This window comes from Chaetodon auriga, chromosome 21 (assembly GCF_051107435.1).
Source record: "Chaetodon auriga isolate fChaAug3 chromosome 21, fChaAug3.hap1, whole genome shotgun sequence".
Lineage (NCBI taxonomy): Eukaryota > Metazoa > Chordata > Actinopteri > Chaetodontiformes > Chaetodontidae > Chaetodon > Chaetodon auriga.
Window position 1 is genome coordinate 13,228,306 of NC_135094.1, and position 18,601 is coordinate 13,246,906.

At 41.8% G+C, this 18,601-nt stretch overlaps 1 protein-coding gene across 5 annotated transcripts in view; it reads right to left on the reverse strand.

Moving 5' to 3' along the window:
• Positions 1 to 6,716, reverse strand: part of ctnnd2a (catenin (cadherin-associated protein), delta 2a) — a 229,627-nt gene extending 222,911 nt beyond the window's left edge. For 3 of the 5 annotated variants that reach the window (XM_076761327.1, XM_076761326.1, XM_076761323.1), the window contains exon 1: positions 6,373 to 6,509. The gene's annotated coding sequence lies outside the window, so the exon portion shown is untranslated. Of the gene's footprint in view, positions 1 to 673; positions 751 to 6,372 lie in introns of those variants that run through there. The other 2 variants (XM_076761325.1, XM_076761324.1) reach the window with 2 other exon arrangements.
• Positions 6,717 to 18,601: the final 11,885 nt, after the last annotated feature.

Genomic DNA, 18,601 nt, shown 5'->3' on the forward strand with positions numbered 1-18,601 from the left:
TCTCTCCTGCTCTCTCATTTTCTCCTGTCAGGCAACATTTAATGTCCTTAGACCTGGAGCACCTGTTGCAAATTCCTTTTTAGCATCTTTACTTTCTCATATCAAACAAAGGGTTGGTGTGCAAGTTCGGCTGGGGAAAAGGGCAGAATTCAATATTTTAGCCAATAATAATGCAATAGAAAGGCAGTACAGGTAGGTGGCGAAGCAGTAATGCAGATTTCACCATTAGCAGAATGTCTGCATGCAAAAACACATTGTTTTAGGAGCAGTCACACCCCCTCTTGTACACATATATGCACTTACAAGTGCATGCAAACACTCACACATAGACTTCCCAGCCTGTGGACACATATGAACTCTGATGACGAACCCCCCTTAGATGTAATAAAGGTCACAGACACACACCAACGGATGAACAAACAGGCATGCTTCCACACTCAGTCATGCGTGCACAAGCCAACTCTGGGCTTCATTTTCACCCAGGGAAATCAAGATGATCTGTGCTCCGGCTATGGCTTCACTTTGATGCTCAATTAACTCAGGCAGACCTGGCTAGCTGAGCCAATTATTAATTCAGCTTAGCAAGTACATTGTGGCAGGCGCAGAAGTGATGTCATGGCTAGGAAACCGCAGACATGCTGCTCTCGCTGTAAAGCCTGCACTAAATACATACCATTACCTTCGGATATGCAGCCTCTTAATTTTTGACACTAGTAAATGTAGCCTGGTGTAGCTCTGTGCTGCTCCTCGTCTCATTCGGTGTTTTTTTTTTCTTCACACCTCTCTGTCACTTCTTGCTTTTGATGATTCCTGGTCTCTCACTCAGCCTCCATGCTTCTTCCTCTTCTCACTGCTTATGAGCCACTCTTACTCCCCAACAAGCTCTTTATTTTCCACCTCTCTATATCTCACTTAAGCCCCATCTTCAACCATCTTTTTCACAATTTACCCCTTCCTGTGAATCCCCTCTTCTCTCACCTGCATCTTTAACCCCTCCCCCCTCGCACTTTTCGTTTTTATGGCATCACTCAGTTCCTCTCTCTTCCTTTTTTCTCTCTTTCTTCCTTCCTTTGTTTTCCCTTGCACTAAAGACTGAAGGGAAGGGAGGATAATGGAGTGGGGGGAGAGAGGGAGGGCAGTGGGCTGACAGAGGGAGTCCCATCTGCAGTGAGCTCATTAGAAGATGGGAGGAGAATCGGAGGCAGAGACACACTAGTAGGCATCCACACAGCTCTCTCTCTCTCTCTCTCTCTCTTTCTGTCTGTCTCTCTCACACACAAACACACACACACACACACACATTGCTGCCTTGCTGGACGCATGCCAACACTGACACACTGGTACCTCCTCTCTCTCTCCTGCCTTCTTCCTGGTGCGCTCCTCAAAGTCTTGCTCTCATTAATCACTACAATATACAATACACAGCAATTGGTGAATGGTTTTACCTTTTACCACCCTTCACCACCATGGGGCCATATATTTTTACTACATGTGGCATCAGTGGAAATCGAGCCATAAATCCAAAGTGCTGTTAAAGCTGGATAACTTTTCTTCTTCTCTTTCTTTTCTTTCTCTAACAGCGAAAGAAGGAGGACTGTGATACATCACTGATAGGAAGATTAAATGCTGAAGGATACTTCAGAGGACTAAATCCCTAACCGCTGCCTGAGCTTGACCCCACTTTTGCAGATGATGGCATGAAGCTAAGTGACAGATGATTCGGGGAATTGTCAACAGCGCCTTCAGTCTCAATACCTGTCAGCTACGGGACAGCCTACTCTGAGTCACTGCACATTCACCTTATTGCCAAAAATAAACTGATTGGCCATTTGTGTGAGGTTCAAGTGCAGGTTCAAACAGGCGAACTATGCCAGTTGCATGCTCCAGTCTAGGCCGCAGTAATGTGATGACACTGTCCACTCCTTTCACCTCTAAACTACAAATATTTTTTCTGGCTTTAATGTGAAGGTCAGCAGATGGTGAGGATACACCATGGCGCTGGGAAGCATGAAAAGAGGAGGTCAAAACATTAAAACATTCCTTGTGTGGCATTCAAAGTGCTATCCCCCTGTGTGTCCATTTTCCAGTTATTAAACTGTATTTTTTAACTGATCCCCCAGCAGGAAAATCTGTCACAGCTTCCTCTTCCTTGCAAAGAGGCCAGAGGGTCAGTGGCAAGCGACATCCTTTGAGCTGCGAGGAATTCTGTGTCCTGCTCAAGGACTCTCCGGTGATAAAACGAGGCCTTGGCGCCTGACCTTTTGGTTGAAAAATGGACTCCTCTAATAAGGACATCACACTGAGTGTATGATGAAGAGCCAACTAAATCATGCTCGATCAGCTGTGTCTACTGATCAAAGGTGAAAACAATATGTTGCAGGTCCACATGCACGTACTTGATTTGCAATAAGATCAGGTCATTAAGTGGTGCGTTGGAATGCTGTGCCTCAATATAGGAGCAGCACAGGGGCTTAGCAAAAAAATCTCACAAGATGAGGGCAAGGTAAAAGACCTGAATACATTTTAAAGAACCAAAGAACGAACAGAAGAATGGCTGAACAGTAGAGAGAGGAAACACTGACTTTCTCAAAAAATGTATAAAATAGAAATGGTACACAAACTACCAGCACTTATTGAGTTCAGTGTTTGGGTTAATTGTACAGCTTCAGTTGTTCAGTACTGTTATTGTTATACATCAAATACAATATGAAACAAAATATTTCACCCAGTCAGGGGTCGTCCTTTTTTTCCAGTCTTCTCTTGAATTGTGTTATGCTGTGTTACAGACTTTGCAAAATAAAGTAAATATTCCTTCTTTGGAAATATATCGCTGGTGCAGTACCTCTCTTTAAAGCTGCCGGATATGTGAGCTGGACTCATCGACCTGCAGCAACACTGGCAGGAACGAATATATTCCTGATGGGGCAAGCTGCTAATGTATTTCATTCTCGCTCTGATTAATAGAAGTAAAGGCAGCATTGTTAATCACATGGACTCACTTACACATGAAGAACAACAACTCAAATATTACCTGGACATAGCCTCATAAGATAGCCATGCTGGGTGCAGTGCGCAGCACCCTTGAGGGAAAGAAGAGTGATATTACAGGTTTAATGGTCCATAACATGTATGTAATCTTGTAACAATTCCACAGTAATGGGAATAATGTAAAGTTGTCCATTAGCAGTTTCACATCAGTGTTTTTATGTCATTAAACAAGCTCATAAGCATCTAGTCACCACCATAAGCATCAAGTCAGCTGATTGATGAGCTCACTGAGGCTGTCAGTGAGCACCTCCCCTGTTTCCACGTATATGCAATCAATGCAATTGACAAGTATGGATCAAGTGTCAACCAGCTGCCTGAGGCCCATTCACATTGCATTTTAGAGAACGAACAGAAGAAAACGCCAACATCATGCAGCAGATAACAGAGCTCAAGGACATCGGAGTGTTTCATCTTGATGGTGTTTCGTGTTCTACATTTGTCTCATCTGTACTTTTTCTTCTTTCTGTCATGTAGTAGTCATAGATGGAAAGGACATGAATAGACCTCGACATGCTTCTCTGCTAAAGAAAATAGCAATTTTTGTGAGTTCAAGGAGAAAAGCGCCAAAACTAGAGCTTAATTTCATATCAGTCGATGACTAGACTGCTAATAAAAGACACACAGTCAATACAACACTAGCTTTTTTTCACCTGATGTTGACAAATGAGCAGCATCAGATATTGCCTCTGGGCTTGTGTCACACCTCAAAGAGGTACCATATTTGCCACCGGGCCTCATATCTCCTCTGGAGGAAAGCCATTTGTGCATTTTCAACAATCATCTAATCTAATATTTAGGTTCTTAAACACAACTGACAACAATGCGCAATTAGGAAGACACAGAGTACTCTCACTTGTTTGAGGAACATTTTGTATCTTGTGTCTGTCTTAAAATAATAAATGCACAGTGTGACACTTTGGGGAAGAACTTTTTGGCCTTGTCTACTTTGATGCAGAGGTCAAAGGTCAGGTTTCTCTACCAGGAGCAGATGCCGTGGACCTGGTAGAGATTCAGGGTCTTGCTCACTGACAGGTGCTCCAGGTCCAGCTGGTGTAGGACAGTCTCCCTGCTCACTGCGCTGTCTTACATGTCACATGAATTATGAAAATTCCTGGAACACGTGAAGGTAGAAGGGATGGAAATAGTCTCATGCCGCTGAGACAAGATTTCTGTCTTGTTTTTAAGTACATGATCAAATGAAATCAGATCAAAATTCATTTCTGACATGGAAATTTTGCAATTTTTCAATGTCAATACACCAGTTAGTTTACTGTAAGCTAAAGATTTATCATATGCAATGAGCAGAGCTACTTTACAGCCCAGAAAGATGATTCCGACGGCAATCCCTGACACCCATACTTCAAACAATACATTTCACAGGGGAGCTCCAGCTCCTTGATCTCAATCTTTGCTCATTTCACGTGTCAAGAACTGGCCTTGGGTCGCGCATGCTGTATCAGATGCCTCCCATACACTGCAACATGAACGGCAAAGTTTGACAGTGACACAACGGTACTAGATCTGCCACACTATCAGCGCAGGAAAACCACACCCCACTCTCACTCTGGAGTGAAAAGAAAATTCCTAACAGTTACAGTATTTTCAAATCCTCCCTGACCCTGCTCTGCCACAGGGAGGATAACTATAATTCAAACTCTCCCCTCCCTTCATCAGCATTACTCTTTAAGGCAACAGCTCATCCCGGCAGCTCTTTGGACTGTCGTCAGCACTCCATCCTGTGGACGCCTGCCAGTAGCCCCTCCGTCCGATCAATAGGCACCGGCGGCTAGCTTTCCCCCTTTGCTCTCTCTCCCTCTCTCGGCTGCCACAGTATAAAGACTGTTCTGTTCTGCCGGCGCAGCATAGTGATTAGGCATTAGGCCTGCGCTGCTGTGTGAATTAGCTTAATCTGTGTCCGCGATGAAGGACGAGGCTTTTCATGCCCACTGGAGACATTCACTGGACATAAAAGAAGCTAATCTTTAGGAAATTTACAGAGAGGATGGAGTGTGTGTCTCTGTGTGTGTGTGAGTGAGTGAGACACAGTTCCCACAGTGATAGGTCTTTTGTAATGCTGCTTATCCTTCAACAATAAATCTATTGAAGTTCCTGAAGATGTGTGGCTTGTGGGCAAGGAGAGTGTTTTACTGTCATCACTTATTTTACTCAAGAAAGTGAATAACATGCTGGTTTAAACAGACTGAGCAGGCGTTGTCTGTGGAGGACGCAGGAGGGAGAAAAATCTATATCCCCATATTCCTGCACCGGAGGTCAGTTTGAGGGGAATTAGAGGGGATTGTGTTCCGCTTGTTACACGGCTGCTCACCTGCCCACAGAGGCAGCTGCCTGCGGACCTGCAAATCTCAAAGTTTTACAGTTTCGGAGCAACGCAGCCCAAAAGACAAAGGGTTTAATGTGATTCAAACCTGAGCATACACTAACACCTTTCCCCTCTTTGTACAACTGCCCATCACACACCTGCCCAAGTGCTGACATGCCTTAGGCTGAACATGGACCCACAGCATGCCTAACAGCAGCCGAGCCCCCCTCCTCCTCCTCCTCCTCCTCCATTCCTCCACATCATCTGCTGGATATATTGTACGTCCTTGACAAACTGCCAGCGCACAATCCCCCTCCCGCAAATGTCTATTGATCAAAGCTCAAGTACAGCTGTGGGAAACGTATGGAGTCTTACCCATACTCTTATCCTTGTGTCACCCCTCATGCTCCAGAACCTTACAGACAAAAGGCAGTTCCATGAAAGTTAATGGGTATCAGCGGATGATGAGACTGATAAGCAATACACTGTGCACTAATGTCTGAAGCAGAGAATGTGGCCCAGTAATAAGTCATATACCATGACATCATGTCCACATATGTTTCAGGATATAGCAAGTTAACTTCTGTTTGAGACTGGAGTCATCAAAACAAAATAACCATCATCTGGTGAGGAAGAGCAACCATACTCCTTTTGTTTAAAGCTGCTTTTCACATCTTTAGAGCACTTTTACGCACAACCAGTGTTGAATTTGGGTCAGCAGTCAGCTGGGGCCAAATATCGGCTGTGTGTTGGGTGACCAGGGCACAGTTTCTGAGAGATGCTTCGCAGCAAGCTTGTTATCAAAAGCATTTGTGAACCAGCAGTTTCCCAAAAACCATCCACCATGCATGATCCACAAGTCATGTTCAGATTTCCTGCTCATCTCCGAACTGCAAGACCACGTCCTCTGTGGACCACAAACGCCGGCGTCTTGAAGAGCTGTCACCTCCTTCTCTGCCCCATCATGTTAAGTCTACAGCAGGGAAAACAACGGGATGACTTACCGAAATGTGATCCTGGCCACTGCCAGCGACCGGCTTCCCCTTGTTTCCCTTCTGTCAATGGTCCGCCTCTCTTTCAAGTCAATCCGCAGCCTTCTTAGATCAGATCAGAACAGAGCGGTGCGCCTTTTCGCTGCGTCCTGCGTCCAGAGTTGCAGGGGATGGAGCGACCATTTGCCGGTATGCTGGGCCGGGGGTGCGAGGCTGAGGCATCCGCGGGGTGGAGGAGAAGGATGAGGAAGAGACGGAGGAGGAAGTGGCGAGGCGCTGGGTACGAAAGCGAGAGAGAAAGACGAAGAGAGATAGAGGGAGGGAGAGAGAGAGAGAGAGAGGAGCAGCAAAGCACTGCAGCGACGGGGAGGCAACACCATCGGAGAGGAGGTAGACAGCAGCCCTCTCTCGCGCTCATTCACGCACATGCGCGCGCACGCGCAGCATAGCCAGCATACAAGGATATGGAGCGCCATCTTCAGGTGATATGAGGGAGGCTGGGAGCTGTCTCATGCATTAAATGTGTGTCATGTGTGCATATTCACATTGCGATCTCCTTGATTTCTTTTTTGACAGACCGTTGGGGAGCGTCAGTGAAGCCTGCAGGGAATCATCAGGGCGTATCTCCTGTTCCCGTTCTACAGCCCAGCAAGTGCTGTGTGCTGCACGTCTTTTCACTGTCTTGTAGAAGGTTATCCATGGCACCAATTAGTCGGTTGTAACAACCCCCCTTCCACACACACCAACACATAAGCATGTATTTATTCCCTTGGGACCCCAACCTTTACCATGACCCTATGACACATCTTAGCTCCAACTCTTACCCTCAACTAAAGCTGAACCTGTCACCAGAACTGAGCCCAAACCCTAAAATTCAGTTTGGTTGATCATCTGTGGATGTGCCTTTTGTTTCCAAATGAGAGATGAGTCCATGTTTGTGACTGTGTAAGCATCCTTTTCCCCTCAACACCACCACCACCTATGTTGTTGTTGTAACTCCCCATCCCCCCACCCCCACCTTCTGCACATGTACACTCCATGGCAACCAGATCCCAGTTGGGTTATAATGATGATAATATTACCTGACCAGCACTCCATCATCTGTCCAACCCCCAGTTTCCTTCACTTTTCATGCACACACCTACACATACACACACACCTGGTTTCCCAAGGTGAAGAATTGCTGAGTATTTCAGATACCGATGTGGCTGTGTCATAAGTTCTGCACAGTCTGTTCTGCTGGCTCAAATGGATTGAGGAATGATTTCATGATTCAAATTTGCCTTTACTTGCACACATTAGAATATCTCCATTATGTTGAAATGTGGCTATTGTGCACATTGTCTCTTCTATCTCCTTTCTTTAACTTGACTGTCCTAAGATGATCTCACTTGATCCTCAGTTATTATCAAAAATAACAGATAATGAACAAATCAGTGCTGATTTGTTTCGTGGCATTAAGTGACCTCCCTTTTTGATTGGATAGCAGCACCATACCATCATTAATAAGTAAGCCAAGTAAACATTTTTCCATTTACTCAATATGATCAATTTATTTCAGGTCAAGTTTAATGTGTGACTATATATTTTTGTTGTTGTTGTTGTTGTTGTTGTTCTTCTTCTTCTTCTTCTTCTTCTTCTTCTTCTTCTTCTTCTTCTTTTAATTCTTAAATTTTATCAATATATTGTTGTATAATCTGTACAGCAAAAAGTGCATGTTTACTACCCAAATTAGTTTGCTGTGTTGGATAAGATGCTATTATTGTGGTGGGATAGAAGAAATGCTGCAGAGGTTAAAAAAAACAAAACAAAACAGAAACATAATGATGTACTGTGGGATGCTGAGTAAGCAACCAGAAACTGGATCTTTATTGTATCAGTAGAGACTAGAAATAATTTGAGAAGAAGACTCAATAAATAGTGTCAATAAATACGAAATTGCACTAATTTTGGTTTGTAATGAGTAACACCAGTGTCCTCACGCTCGTTTTTTTTGAGTTTTGCTGTGTTAGATCCACTGATACCCGACACATGTCCACTCTTTACATGCTGCCATGTCACCTTTACCCTAACTTGAACAGTAGTGGTGCTGTACCAGGTGTCACCAACAAGTATGCATCATATAAGCTAACCAAAGGATGAGTTATCAGTGGTAAATCACCTCAATTAACACTATGTACCATAGCTACTTCCTGATACAGGTGTAAACATGCACGCCACATACAGCATGTCTTTTCTTACTTTAAATAACAGCAGTAATTTCATTTAAAACAATATGAAAGAAACAGCTGTGTGTCTGGAATAAAGACCATAATCAGAGATAGTCAGCCCCACATACAGAAACTCAAATGTCACTAGAACCTCCCTGTATTTACTGCACATACAGGTATATATTTTGAAGTATAATAGGGAGAATGAACACACACTTTCAGCTCACACATTTTGTTTTGCAGGGGTAAACATTGCAGTCAACACTGCATCAAAAAGTCAAGATTTGTCTGACCCGGATTGAGGGAAAAAATGACTTCGGAATGGTTTACAGCAACCCTCAGTTTGAGATTTGTAATTACATCAAGAACACTTGCAAATCGCTGATTCACCTCTCATTATCTTCATCTCACAGCTCTACCAAACACAGCGAGGGGGAGACATGACGTCCAGCTTCCAGCGGATAGACTTTGCCCATCATAAATAGTTGCCATAGCTTTGAAATTTAACTATAGTTAAATGGTGAATACATGTTTGTGTACAAAATAAAAAAAAATAACCTTTTTACCAATTAAGAGTGTGGCTCTCAACTACAATAGACTGAAGAATGTAACTGGGTTTCTTGGTTGCTTTATAAACCATCCAACATACTGATATGCTGTGTTTGTGGCCAGGTAGAAAGACCAGCAAGCCCTTCCCACGCTGATAGTGCTGACGGGCCCTTAAACAAGGCACTTTAACCCCTCCGGGTGGTTTTGCTCATGCTCACTGACCAGCAGATAACACTGTGGTTGTATTAGACAGCGTCCAAGTATGAATCATGTGTTCCTGAAAAAGAGAGGCTCGCTCTCAGGGAAACCTCTCTGGATATATTAAGGTTAAATTGACACTGGCAGCTGTTGCTCACAACTGTTGGTTTTGGAGCTCTGCTGTCCATCCTCTATTGCCTGTGTCTCTGCTGCAAACTGGCTGCTGGAGAAAGTCCTGAAATCAAGACTCTTGTTCATTATCACCATTCATTTGTCTTTCAGTGTCATTCACTTACAACAGGAGGTTTTGCAGTCTGCTTTCGCAGCCTGTTTGAATCGTTTTTCTTTTTGTTTGCTTTCCCTGCACTTCAGTGTCATATTGTAATTGCTTGTGTTTGTTGTTTTCATCTTGAACATATGGACAAAACAGACATATTTGAATGATTATTCCATCATCCCATATTGGAAGAGCATTACAGCCAAAAGGGAATTTGAAAGACATACTGAAATCTCTTCCATATTGCAGATGAACTGAGTTTATTCTTTCGCATATCCCTGCCTGCTGTTTAGCAGCCTGTTTACAGACTGGGAACTGATTTCTTACAAGTTTGATAAAAGCCAGAGAAAATAAAAGTAAAGTGAGGGAGGTCAATTTGAGTTGTATCCACTAAACTTATGGTTTAATAACTGAAGCTTTTGTGATTTTGTGATGTTGTGAAGTACCTTCATTTAATCTTCCACCTCTGTTTTGTTCACTTCTTCCATCCTTTGCATGTTATATTCAGTATTTAGGGGCACGTGTGCACATGCATGTCTGAGGAATAACCACTAGATGGTACCACTAAGCTGAGATATGAGTTGTTACTAAAACCATCCGGATTTAAGCACAAACAAATGGAACAAATAGCAAGGAACAAAAGAAGAGACTTTCTCACAAAATGTAACGTGGTAAAATCCACTTGTTGGTGCAAATCATTGGTTACTGTGTTGTTTTGCTCCATGTTTATGTACTAAGTTTCCCTTTGGAAAATCAGACTGGGTCACTCCAGACTCCTCCTTAATCTCACTCACACCCATCTGGAGAAAATGAAAATAAGCAACAGTCACAGTACATTGCTGTCCTTTTACACAACATTTACACCAAAATGTGGGAAAAGATAACGCTACAGCGCCTGGTGAGGAAATCAAAGGTGGTTTTATTCATCCATGGATTTCTCACAGACTAGCAGGTTTTCATCAAGTGGAATGTGAGGTATGAGGCTGAAACAAGACAAGGTTTTTACTTGATGGCCTTGAAAGAGACGCCAGAATACAGATGGTATGTGCTGAGTTATGAGAGCGGTTTGTGCAAGTTTGGTATCACTTTGATAAATAAATCAAAAATATAAGGTTTATAGAGGAAACTTTGAAGAGAAAATGCAATTTGTGTTTGCCATCAGTGACATGTGTCTTATAACTCCATCGCACAGAGCGAGATCCCTGTAAAAACCGAGCCTACATGTGGATCCTGGTGAGGTGGAGGGATTAAAAACAATTTATTCAGCACGGAAGTGAAGCAGTGAAGAAGCAGGGACAATGGCAGCAGGACGCATTAGAGGGCAAGTAGGCACAGGGTTGCATATTAGCCGGCTTATTAGGGAGGAGCCTTCTTAGGAATATCAACTTCTGCCAAAGACGCAAAGCCACAAGTTTTCTGCCTGATCTATCTCACAGGCACCCCTTTACTTAATGGACATGACGCACCAAAGTGCAAGGAAAAGCCCAAAGGATACTTTTACAGTAAACTTCCAGGCTTAGAGATATACAATATAAGGCCAAAAGTATGTAGACACCTAAAAAACAAGTATGTGAACGATGTAACGTTACACCCACATGTGACCGCTAAACGTCTCCTTGTAAAACCGTGGGTGTTAGTAAGTTGCTGCAAGTTCTTCTGGGAAGTCTTTCCATCAGATTTTGGAACCTGGTGGCAGAGATTTCCTCATCAATGAGGTTTTGCACTGAATTCATGGCAAAGGTGTTGGATAGGGGTGAGGTCAGCGCTCTGTGTGGGCCAGGAAAATGTTTTTCAAACCCAAACTGGGACAACTTTTTTCTTTCTGGACCTGCCTTTGTGTGTGGGGGGACTGCCATGTTAAGGGCCCTCCCCAAACCGTTGCCATAAACAAAGTTGGTGGCACACTATTCTCCAAAATATCATGTTAGGCTGTAGCACAAACCCAAACACTTTTGACCATATGGTGTATAGGTTTTGTGGAAGTACTACACGCCCTGTGTAACCTTGCATGTGTTATTAGAGTACATGGAAGAAGAAGTTCACAGCAAACACGGACTTACACAAGTAAACTACACACATGCATATGAGGTGTTTTGTTGCTCTCCCACACTGCTAGAACTATGACAGGTGCAACGAGCCTGGCCTTGTGCTCAGATAAAACACAGACGAATCACAGAAAACTTTCACTTAGCTTAGACAAATGTAGTAAAATGGCCCTAAAAACAGAGGACACAACTTCTCCAACAACTGGGTGTGCGGTGTTACACAAGTTCAGGCAAATTCCTGTTTTTTATTCCCTTTTTTAATTCACGGCCCGAGCGTATGTTCAAACTGTCCCATTCATAAAATGTTTTGCAACTCAGTTTATGGGAAATCATATCAGTAACGTAGTTTTCACTCAAGAATATTAAGCAACAATCTATTCCAGGATGTGTTTCAAAGTCACACCCTCATGTCTGTCTGTGACTGTGAAGGGCTCAGCACAGTGTTTGGGTGTGTGCCCAACACTAATCTTGACTGCCAGAGCAAAACTGAACAAATGACTAAATGTCATGTTTCTCAGTGGGCAAGAAACCATTTACAGTTTTCACCTGAGATAAAGAACCACAAGAGGCCATCAGTAACGCTTCACAGCACTTTAAAAAGGTGACAGAAGGGACTGAATAAATGTGTAACGAGTCACATGATATTCAGGTGCACAGGCCATATGACCTGAAGTGATCAACAGGACGATGTCCAGTTCGCATGTAGCCTGATTACACAACAAATAATAAGAGGCGTGTTATGATTGCTGGCTAACAAAGAAAAGACACACAAAATTGGCAATGATGGAATGATATTTATTAAAGAGAATAACAGCAATAAATGCAATGAGACTTCTACAATCATAATACTTTCCTGCTATGACAATTTGATCTACACCTGCTTTTCTTTATATGATACAGAACTGATGTTTGGTGACTGACTCTGAAGTCACAGATGGAGAATAAAATTTGAGAATTAAACAATGAACACTTTCCAGTGCATGTCCACACAGAGAGGAAGCAATAAACAAAAACAAACATTCATGACTGCGTGGTCATTGTGGACTTGCTTTTGCTTTCAGTTTGATATTGTAATGACATGAAGGGAAACCAAACCACAAATCTGCAATGTGTGATCGTTTACTGTGTCGGACGTCCAACCTGAAACCCTCCTCCGTTTACTCCCAGCATTCTCAAGGATCCATTTCACATCAGCAGCAGTCGTCAGCAGCTTTCTCAACATTGCCATCTATTCTTCTGGTTTAAGAAAAAATCCAAACCAGATCCTATTGTTCTCAAACACGGCAGGGGACCTATTCAAAATACATTTGCTCTTTTTCTGGAGAAATTCAGTTTGTATTTTCAGCAATCAGCCCGCAGGAGGTTACAAATGACCTCAAGGCAAAATGCAACCTGAGCGTGAGCACAGCACCACTTTGTATCTTTTCCTTCCATGTTACTTGGTCTGTGGTTTGAATTCCTTCATTGTCTAAAGCATTTCGTCAAACAAATGCCACTCTGTTTCGAGCGACAAGTTAAATTATCTGTCATTTCTTACATTATTTAAGCGTTCCAGTGTTTGCTCCATCCTACGTACAGCACATGTACTGTGCCGTGTCTCCAGACAGACAGCCCTGTATGTACAGAACAGCCTGAATGATGTATTAGACAACCTAGAATTACTTGATTACATTCCTGTCAGCACACGGCAAACCTCACCCAACTCGAACTCCATGTTGGCCCCAACAAACAATAACGATCATTCGCAGGGCTTTGTGCACTTTGCTCCGGTGTTTGATATGCATCCTCTGCAACAGAGGGGGATACAAAAAAGAATGGAAAGCATGCATCAGCACACAGATGATACACAAACAGTCAAAGTGAGAAATGTAATAACTTTACCACTTCTGATGTTGTGTTTCACAGTACACCCCACACATAGTTTGTAAATGAATCACAACGCTCCAGGAAACAAGAGGAACCTTGCTGGGAAACATCATCTGTGTGTTTGATTGCTGTTGTCATGTTACCCTGATCACGTTCTGGGTCCCACGATGCAATGCTTCCCGGCACCGCTGTCATAATCTGATGGATGCCTTTAATTACTGAGAGCTACGGCACTGAAACACACACGCAGACACACAGACATTTAATACTTGCATTAATGTGCATATGAAACAAGCCATCTAACCTTAGTTTAAGAATATAGGCAGTAGCACAGAGTGGAATGAAATTATGTGGATTCACTCAAGTACTGCACTTAAGTATGAATTTGAGGTACTTGTACTTAATTTCAAGAGTGCAAAAAAAGAGAGACATAGATAGTAATAATAAAGAATAAAAGCAAGCCCACACCTCAACATACAAGAACAAACAAGAATGGCCAGACCAGTCAAAAAATAAATAAATAAATAAATTAGATTCAGAAACTGAACAATGTGTCTGAGACAACTAGAGGAAGAACACGTTGTTTGAATAGCTCTGTGCCACACATCACCCAGTATCTGTTCTTCAATATCTTTTGCCCATTTCTCTTTTAAAGAGTCCAAAGCTGCAAGATTATGGACATTAAACAGCACCTAGATTTTACTTATGGACGGTTTTTCATCTCTGTTAAACTCAAGAACAGAATCCAGAGACCGATGGGAGGGAAACAGCTGGAATGAGAGGCCATAAAGCTTCTGAGCTGCAAATATCTGTAAAGGTGTGCCCAAGAAATGTCAGATATTTAAAAAACTAACTGTTCAAAAGAGGGATGAACATATGGTTATTTTTTTTTGCTACTGGGTGGAGGTTCATTAAGTTTGAGATGACATCTAAACTGGTAGCATATCTTAACTGAGGAAGGAGGACGTTGACTGAGTGGATGCCCTTTCCATAATCACCCAGCTGGCTGTAATGTCTTTTCTTATCCAGCCATACTACTTTGTTTCCACTGTATGCAACTTTATACTTAAACTCCATTACATGTTATTGTGCTTTTTACTCCACTACATTTGTCGGGCACCTCTAGTTACAAGCTACTTTTCAGATAACAGTTTTTCATACTCCTCTTGTCCAGCTAAGCTTATGTAATATCTCCAAATTTGGTGATGTTCAGTATGAATGTTTCTGATAAACATGAAGGATTAAGTGTTCCTTTATGGGTCGAGAATTAGCTGCAAAAGTCTGTAATCTACTTGCACAGCAACTAACAAAGAAGTGAGGTTCATGTGTGCAGTTTCAGTGTTGGCAGCTCACAGGGATCGCCTGTAAACTGTAGTGAAAATGAACATGGCGTCATTGTATGCACGATTTGTAAATATTGTATTGAAATTGTTTATGTGCCAGTAAATCCACCGTGAGTCTCTGTGCCTCAGCCGCTGGCGTTATAAGAACATAATATGTCAGGTGGATAATAAATGGGGCGTGAACGCCAAAACACTTTTCCTTCATGGCTCACTAAGAGCTTGACAGGGTAAATGGACACTGGACGAAGATATGTGGGATTTTAACCAGTTAAACCTACTGAAAGACCTTAAGTTTCATCTACAGTGCTGCCCCTGCTGCTAAGTGTATGTCCCAGATGTCCCGTCAAGATCGAACTACTAACGAATGTTATTACAAGTTGTTCCATTTAACTCAAGCAGTCATTGATGGTCTGCTGGTCGGTCGGTTTTCAGTGCGGATGTTGATGGATTCATGCTCCTTGTGAAGTTTGATGTCAAAACAACCTTTTGACACTGTTCTACGTGTCTTGATCAATTGAACCACTAGTTCCTTTTCACTGAATGCACGGTTGCTCTTGCTATGAAATATTAAGGAGAGACTGTTAACCAGCCATTTATTGTTTTATCATACGTTTCAGAGCTGTTATCTTTGTGTGCGCTTAGGTGTAGTCCTACACTGGTAGACACAACAGTTTTAATTGCTTCAAAGGACAAATTAAAGGCTAAAGGTGACTGAACATTTGTCGCAAGCGCACCTTAACATTGAAGCAATTTATCTAAAGAAATAATGCATGTCCATCCGCTGTCATTGTGCCTTTCCCTCTGGTCACATGTATTGTGTGTTCATAAACCTGGGGAGGTGACTGAACATTTTGAAAGCTCTAAAACCATAACGAGTGTCTTATCTGCTATCTGCGAGTGGCAGGTACATGAAAAAAGGTGAAATGTTATTTTCATTCATGCAAAAACGATATATGATATATATTGCTGTATATATGAATGTGAATGAATGATATGCAATAATAGTCACAATAATTGTAATAATAATAAATATCATGCAGTTACTATGATTTAAACAAGTGTTTAAGTGGAAATCTGCTAAAGATGAATCTGTGTGTTTAAACGTATCACTGTGTGTATCGGACAGGTTGTTACCAGGGTGTCGATGTGTGCGTGTGTGTGCGTGCTTATTTAGAGTCCAAAAGCAGTGATTGTCTTAGATTAGATAGGGCACCTGAGGGTAATGTGTGTGTGTGTATGTTTGGATGTTTGTATGACAACAACAGCAATATAATCAATATGATGTAACCACTAATAATATAATAATAGTAATATAGTAATGATAATAATGTAACAACATGAAAGTAGTATTCATAGACAGTACGAGACAATAATAACCATCATAAGAAGATCACTAGAAAAATCATAAGATAAACATCTTAAAAGAACAGAAACTTAAATACCACTGCTATCCTCAGCAACAATGGCAATAACAGCAACAATAATAAAAACTATGATTATTGATGGCAACAACAAACACAATAGCAATATATTTTAGTATTAGATTATCTGTAAGTCGGCAGTCGGTTCAGTCAAGAGGGAAAGAGAGTGAGAGGGGAGAGGAAAAAGATGCCTTTTGTGTTCGAGCGTATGTCAGACTGAAGACTGGTGGGGTCACGGTGTAATGGCAGAATGATGGAGTGCATATTTACTGTGGACGGTGGATAGACAAAAGGAGGTGATGAGAGATGGAACTGGAGCAGAAATTAAGAATAACGTGTACGGATGTTAATGGTGGCTGATATTCTGTTATTTCTGTTATTGTCTCCACTGATATGCATTCTGTTTGTCGGTTCATTCAATGAGTGACAGGACAAGATTTTTTCGATTTCCAGTTTTGATGGATTATTGTCTTAGCAATAGTTAGAGATGAGTGATGGGTGTCTGTGTTCAGCTGGGTTGGTGACTTGCGTGATATTTCCCAGCAATCAAAGTGATGGGGACGATGGGATTCTGCAGCCCAGTAAAGTGGAGAGCTTCTCTGTTTGTGTTATTCAAAGGGAATGAACTGGCTGGCAGGCCAAAGTGGCATGAAAATAATTGCCTGTGCTACCCAGAGTGCATTGTGAACAGATGTCTGAGCCCACTTCAAACGTTTTACATTGTGTGATGTGGCTTCTGTGCATAAATTTCTATTGTTTAAGTTGCAAATTAGTGTTAGCAATCATAGAGAAGATGTTTTTAGTGATTTGTATCCAGAAATCAAATCATTAAAAACATTTTGTAGTGGGAAGTGTGATGCAGGTATCTTAGACTGATATATGCTTTTATAATACAATACATGTTACAACATTTTTATGTTTTGAAATGCTTTTTTTTTTTTTTTTTACAGTTTGTGATTCTCATGATCTTCTCTCGTAGCTTAGAGGGTTGCAGTGTGTTGATGGTTGTTGGTAGTGGAGCTGATCTGAGCTCAAACTCGTACTTCTGCTTCAGTGTACTGAGTAATATGAACTGATTGCTTTGGAGTAGGTGATGGAGGTGAGAGATTCCTCTTTCTTCTGATGGGAAGTATGATTTGTTCCAGTTAATTGTATAGTGTGAGATTGTAGAGAAGTTATTAATGTTATTAATTCGTCATGACACGAAGGATTCTGCAAGTATTCTAATAAAACATCAGCTGCATAAAGACTAATTTTATGTTCTGAAGTGGCATCCTGAGCTTCTTCAATGTTATCATTTTGTCGTACAGCTGCTGCCAGTGGTTCGATAAAAATGGCCGATAGGGACGGTGACAGTTCTTATCCAATGGGTGAACGACTCTCCAAAACCAACTTTGCCCAGTGTGCTGAATAGAAAGGTCCAGTTTACTTTGTTGCATCCATTTTCGGCATCTAGTGACACAGTAATGGCTTTGTTTTGTTTCTGTTATAATATTGATGAAGTTAAAAAAAACCTCTGGATGTTATTTGAAGCATTTCTGTTTTTGATTGAGCATGACTGGTCAGGGTGAATCAGAAGAGGGACAACTGTCTCCGTTCTGGTTGCTAGTGTTTTAGAAATCTTTTTTAAACTAGTGCAGATGTGTAGAATTCAGCCTCAAGTCCATCTGGTCCAGGTGATTTATTATTTGGCCATTTTATTCAGGGCTTTGTTGAGTTCCTCGGAGGAAGGGGGTGCATCTAAAATCTAGAATGTTTGCCTGAACCTTTCACTGTACTGAAAGTTTGCATATTTGATCAGCAACTATTTTTGTGTATGATACTTTCTAGTTGGGTTTAAGTTGGCTGGATTAATCCTGTTCACTAGGATTATTAGTATATTGGCTCGTTTTCCCTTTAATTCTTTGCTCTAAAGGTATTTTCCAGCTCTTGTTGCTGTAGATCTCTCATTACTATTCTGCCTGTTTCCCACAACAATGGTAAAATCCCTGGAAGGATGCCCACTCTCCTTCGATCAGTGAATTGAAACCAGGATCTTGTGAAAGTATTGCGTGTGTTTTCTAGAATATATTGCGAGAGGGAGTTGCTTAGGGTTTACTTAAAGGTGAGAGCTCTTCCAGAAAGTAAGCCGTGGACATTTTTCAGGGGTGGAAGAAGTATTATTATTTTTTAAATGCTTCCCACCACCCACACTGTGCAGCAACACTACAAAGTGAAAACACTCCATTTCAAGTAACAGGCATGCTTTCACTTACTTACTTACTTCAGTTTAAATATTATCAGTAAGGTTTACGTAAGGTATTAAAAGTAAAACACCTTATTCTGTAGTAAA